The following is a 6,000-nucleotide window of genomic DNA, read 5'->3' as shown; positions in this document are numbered from 1 at the left end:
AGAGAGAGGGAGACACAGAATTGGAAGCAGACTCCAGACTCTGAGCTGTCAGGACAAAGCCAGACATGGGGCTCAAACTCACAGACCGTGAAATCATGACATGAGCTGTTGTCACAGACCTCGCGATCATGACCTGAGCTGTTGTCACAGACCTCGAGATCATGACCTGAGCTGTTGTCACAGACCTCGAGATCATGACCTGAGCTGTTGTCACAGACCTCGAGGTCATGACCTGAGCTGTTGTCACAGACCTCGCGATCATGACCTGAGCTGTTGTCACAGACCTCGCGATCATGACCTGAGCTGTTGTCACAGACCTTGAGATCATGACCTGAGCTGTTGTCACAGACCTTGAGATCATGACCTGAGCTGTTGTCGGCCGCCCAACTGACTGAGCCACCCAGGAGCCCCATGTTTGTGTTTTAAGTAGGCTTCAAAACCTACCATGGGGTTTGAACTCGTGACTCTGAGATCAAGACCAAAGCTGGGGCACCTGGGTGGCTCAGTGGGTTGAGTGTCCGACTTCAGCTCAGATGATGGTTTCTCCGTTGGTGACTTCAGGCCTCACATCGGGCTCTGTGCTGATAGCTCAGAGCCTGGAGCCTGCTTCGGATTCTTTGTGTGTGTGTCTCTCTCTCTGCCCTTCCCCTGCTCATTCTCTCTCTCCCTCTCTCTCTCTCTCATTCTCAAAAATAAGTAAACATAGAAGAAGAAGAAGAAGAAGAAGAAGAAGAAGAAGAAGAAGAAGAAGAAGAGGAGGAGGGCCTGAATACCAGCCCCTCATTTGCTTTTCACATACAACAAAAGCACTGAGGCTGGTGCTAGTTTTTCACATTATGATAATTTAGAGTTATAACACTACGCTTAAAGGTTTAGGACACTTTATTTTTTAACTTAAAAAAAATTTAAGATTTTATTTTATTTTAATGTTTATTTATTTTTGAGACAGAGAGAGACAGAGCATGAATAGGGGAGGGTCAGAGAGAGAGGGAGACACAGAATCTGAAGCAGGCTCCAGGCTCTGAGCTGTCAGCACAGAGCCCGATGAGGGGCTCGAACCCACGAACCGCGAGATCATGACCTGAGCCAAAGTCGGACGCCCAACCTACTGAGCCACCCAGGCGCCCCTAAGATTTGATTTTAAGTAATCTCCACACCCAACGTGGGGCTCACACCCATAACCCCAAGATCAAGAGTTGCAGTTCCACCGACAGAGCCAGCCAGGGGCCCCAGGTTCAGCACATTTTAAAGAAGTCTTTTTAATTGTGGTAAATATACACTCAGTATATTTCTAGTATACTGAGAATATTTCAGTAAGTTTAGCACCCTTTTAAAAAAAAGTTTTTTTAGGGTTTCTTTTTGAGAGAGACAGAGCACGAGCAGGGGGGAAGCGGAGAGAAAAAGGCACACAGAATCGGAAGCAGGCTCCAGGCTCCCAGCTGTCAGCACAGAGCCTGACACGGGGCTCGAACTCACGAACTGCAAGATCATGACCTGAGCAAAGTCGGAAGGTTAACCGACTGAGCCACCCAGGTGCCCTTAACGTTTGTTTTTTTTTTTTTTTTTTTTTTTTTAAGATTTTATTTTGGGGCACCTGGGTGGCTCAGTCAGTTAAGCATCTGACCTTGGCTCAGGTCATGAACTCGCGGTTCGTGAGTTCGAGCCCCACATCGGGCTTTGTGCTGACAGCTTGGAGCCTGAAGCCTACTTCAGATTCTGTGTCTCTCTCTCTCTGCCCCTGCTCATGCTCTGTCTCCTCTCTCTCTCTCTCTCTCTCTCTCTCTCTCAAAAATAAATAAACATTAAAAATAAATAAAGATTTTATTTTTAAGTAATCTCTACACCCAATGTGGGGCTTGAGCTCACAACCCCCAGGTCAAGAGTTGCATGCTCTACTGACTGAGCCAGTAAACTCATTACAAAATTATTCTGTTGTCCCTGGAGGAAAATCACAAAATGCAGCTTAGTGAAAAGGAAGAAAGTTAAAAGAACTTGAAATCCCTCTTCCCAGAGAGAAGTACTAGTCATAGCTTCACAGAGTGAATTTTAGACAATTTGCTCTACGTGTCAGGAGGGCCATCACCTCACACTGAACTCCAGGCGGCGCCCTGTCACTTCCTCCAGGCCACATGGACCAGTGTGCTGTGTGCTCTGTGTACTTGCATATATTTTTAATTTTTTAAAACAAAAAAGGGATCATTCCGAGTGTTTCTAGTAAGAAATAACATAATGGATGGAAATAATCCAGCATGTGATAGGCGCTCAGCACTCCTGCTGGGTTCCTTCATCAATATTTGTCGAAAACTTTTGTGCACTGGATACTAAAGCTATGGCAATGAATGCCAGACAAAAATCCCTGTCCTCGTGGAGCTGACGTACTAATGGGAAGAGATGGCGATAGGTAAGATCAATCATTTGTCAATTAGGGATAGATGTTGAGGAGGGAGGAATGAAGTCTAGAGAGAGGGAGGATAGGAAGTCTGATATGTGTTTTGCGTAACTGACGCCAGGGAAGGCCTCGCTGAAAAGGTGACTTTGAAGTAAAAGCCTGAATAAAGAGAAGAATAGTGTGCAGTTATCTGGAAAAGAGTGTTTCAGGGAGGGAATGGCCCAAGTGCAAAGGCTCTGCGGCAGGAATGTACCTGGGGTGTTCTAGGAGCAAAAGACAGCCACGATGACTGGTACGTAGTGAGTGGAAAGACCCATAAGAAATGAGGTCAGACAGATGCGTCACAGTGTTGGTGAAGACGACACAGGACTTAGGGCATCACAGGACTGATGTAATCTGACTTTGCTATAGCTTTGAATCTGCATTCAAACCCCACAGGTCCAAAACATTCCCCATTGGTCTGAGCCCCCCCACTCTGGCCCCGACATCCAGGTCAGCATCCCCATTGCTGGTCCCTGAACCTGAGCCTGACCCAGGCAAGACACAGCCTCTCCCGGGTTTGCCCCCTGGGGCTTCCAGCAAGAGGCTCTAGAAACGAGACCTATGTCCGTAGCCCCTCACACTCTTAACCACCTAACAGCAGCCTGTGTGGCGGGAAGTTTCATCTTTGTATCTGAGGTAAATGTGAGAAGCCCTAATGAGTCATCGCTTGCCATAAGAATGAGAAAGAGAGACACAGCACAGAAAGAGAGACTCAGAGTGATGGCAGAACTCAGAATGGAGGGTCAGGAGACAGAGATAAAGAGTGAGAAGGTGGCTTAGGAGGTGCTGAGGGAGAGAGTCACAGGATAACTTGGGGGGACAGCATTCCGGCAAACACTCGTGGCAAAGGGCCCGAAACGAGCAAGCTCCATGTGTTGGAGGCACAGCAAGGCGGCCATTGTGGCTGGTGACAAGTGGGTGAGGGAGGGAGCAGGAGGAAGTGATGCCAGAGAGGCAAGGAAGGGCCAGATGTGCGGGGCTCATGGGCTTTGGGCTTTGGCACGGCCTTTGGATTTGGCTCTGGGTAAGATGGGGGCCATGGGGCAGTTTAGACCAGAGGAGTGACGTGGTCACTCTGGCTGAAGTGAGGGTAGACAGGGTCGGGAAAGTGGATGCAGAGAGACAGTGCGAAGGCTCTGGCAAAAACCCAGGGGAGAGACGATGGTGACTTGGTTACACTGGAGATGGTGACAGGTGGTCGCAGTCTGGATATTTTTTGAAGGTGGAGCCAACAGACTTCCTGATGGATTCAATACAAGATCTGATGGGCCATGTGAACGAATCTTGGACTTTTTGTCCTCAGAGAAAAAGGAAGTCACAGGATTGGTTTTAAGCAGGGACATGACATGGCTGCATTTGTGATTTTGAGAGATCACTCTGTGGGGAGTGAAAGAACACACTGGAGGGGAAGGATGCAGCATAGGACCACTACTGTCTTCAAGACTTCAGGAAGTTCCTCCCCTGTGATCCCATGACCCCAGAACTTCCTTGTTCTAACAGTTACCATCTAGATTTTCTCTGACTTCTGCGAGCTCCTTACAGCTTGGACCACACCTCACTGGGTTCCATCTGCTCAGGGCCCAGCATGAGCTCTGACACAGAGAAGCCCTTAGAGAGAGCATTTTTTGAATGAATAAATGCAAAGAATGTGAATGAGGTAAGAGATCAGCACCCTGCTATTTGGGGCTCACTAAAGCATTTTTAAAATCCCTTATTATTGTTGATTTCTGGTTCAAACAGTTATCTGTGCCTTTTATTAAAAAGCCAAACATGACATAATAATAAAAGATCTCTAAAACCTCATCCTCTATACTCTAGAAATAACTCAGGACATCTCTAGAATCTAGAAATAACTATGTAGAGTTCATTAAATATCCTCCCCCCAACTTTCTAAAAAAGTTTATTTACTTAAGTAATCTCTACACCCAACGCGGGCCTTGAACTCCCAACCTGGAGATTCAGAGTCACATGCTCTTCCGACTGAGCCAGGCAGGCGCCCCTCCTCCCCCCAATTTTTTAAATGTCTACACCAAACAATGAAGGGTTTAAGAGGTAGAGACGTGGGAGAGAGACAGGATGAGAAAGGCAGACCTCCTTCCTAGCAGGCAAGTAAGGTGTAACACACACTATTTTGTAATTTGCTTTTCTTCTACTTAGATCATCATGACAATCTTTCTATGCTAGTACTTGTAAATCTACCATATTTTGTTAAAGACTGAATACTATTGCATAAAATGGATTTATGTAATTGGTATAACCAACTTCCTGTTATTGTTAGATATTCCCCCACGCCCCCCCCTTTTTTTTTTAATTAAAGGATTTCCTTGAATATCCTTGTTGCGTTTATTTCTTGGGGCACCAGAATTTTAGGAGGATAGTTGCAACAGGTGTTCGTCCTGGGGCAGTCGGAGGACTTGAGACTTGGCCTCATGGGGACTATTAGGTATAACTGAGGGTGCTCAGCCTGGAAGAGAGACATGTAAGTCTTGTCTGTATTTCTGAAGGGGCTTCCAGATGGGATAGAGAACAGATTTGTCCCCAGGCATTTCTGCGGGACAGAACCAGGTCTAAGTTACGGATGTCACAAAGAGGCAAACTTGCGTGTCGTAATACAAGAAAGCATTTTCTGGGGCACCTGTGTGGCTCAGTCGGTTAAGTGTCCAGCTCTTCATCTCAGCTCAGGGTGTGATCTCACGGTTGGTGGGATCGAGCCCCACGTGGAGCCCCATGTCTGGCTCTGCGCTGTCAGAGCCTGCTTGAGATTCCCTCTCTCCCTCTCTCTCTCTCTGCCCCTCCCCTGTGTGCTCTCTCTCTCAATAAATATATAAACTTAAAAAAAAAAAAAGAATTTTCCTACAAGCAGAGCTGCCGGAGACGTAGCGGATCTCCTTGGGACACAGTCATGAGCATGCTGTCTCTGTAGGTGTGTAAGGAGAATTTGATTGAAGATTTAATAGGAGGTATTATATAAGGGACTTTTGTGCAGCAGGCCAAAGTTGAATTAGGTGACATTCAAGAGTTCTTTCAGATCTGAAACTTTATTACTACACTTCTAATCGAAGGTGTCATGAAGGATGACACAAAGAGGTTGGCAGTTTCAAATTCTCCTTCCTAAGAGTGTGGGAATTCAGAGTATGTGTGAAGTGGAGCTGCGGTTGGCCCTGGAGGACAGCCTTCTCCAAACTTCGTTGAAGAAGTGGGGAAAGGTGGCTTACAGAGAGAAGGATGGGGAGCATGTGATGCCCTCTTCCAGCCGCCTGCAAGACCTGATCGTATTTGGGTTCTTCTAAGGGTTTTGTGATATCCTTGAGACAAATATATTTGTTTGCATTCAGTAAGCCCACATGGGTGCCCGTGACTTGCCACAGTATGACATCTGGCCCGGACCCTCTAAATTAATAGGGACTCATCCATAACCCCCTGAACGAGCTTCGGGAACATTCAGCTGGAGGAGTGGCGGAAAGGGTTAAAAAGGTGGTGAGACAAGGGAGGAAGCCTTCCTAATCATTTAGATAATCAAGAGAGCTTCTGCTTCCCCCAAGCCCTCCACCTTGTTGTACGGAGCAAAC

Source organism: Panthera onca, chromosome E3, assembly GCF_046562875.1.
Source record: "Panthera onca isolate mPanOnc1 chromosome E3, mPanOnc1 haplotype 2, whole genome shotgun sequence".
Classification (NCBI taxonomy): Eukaryota; Metazoa; Chordata; class Mammalia; order Carnivora; family Felidae; genus Panthera; species Panthera onca.
Note: the sequence above shows the minus strand (reverse complement) of the source record.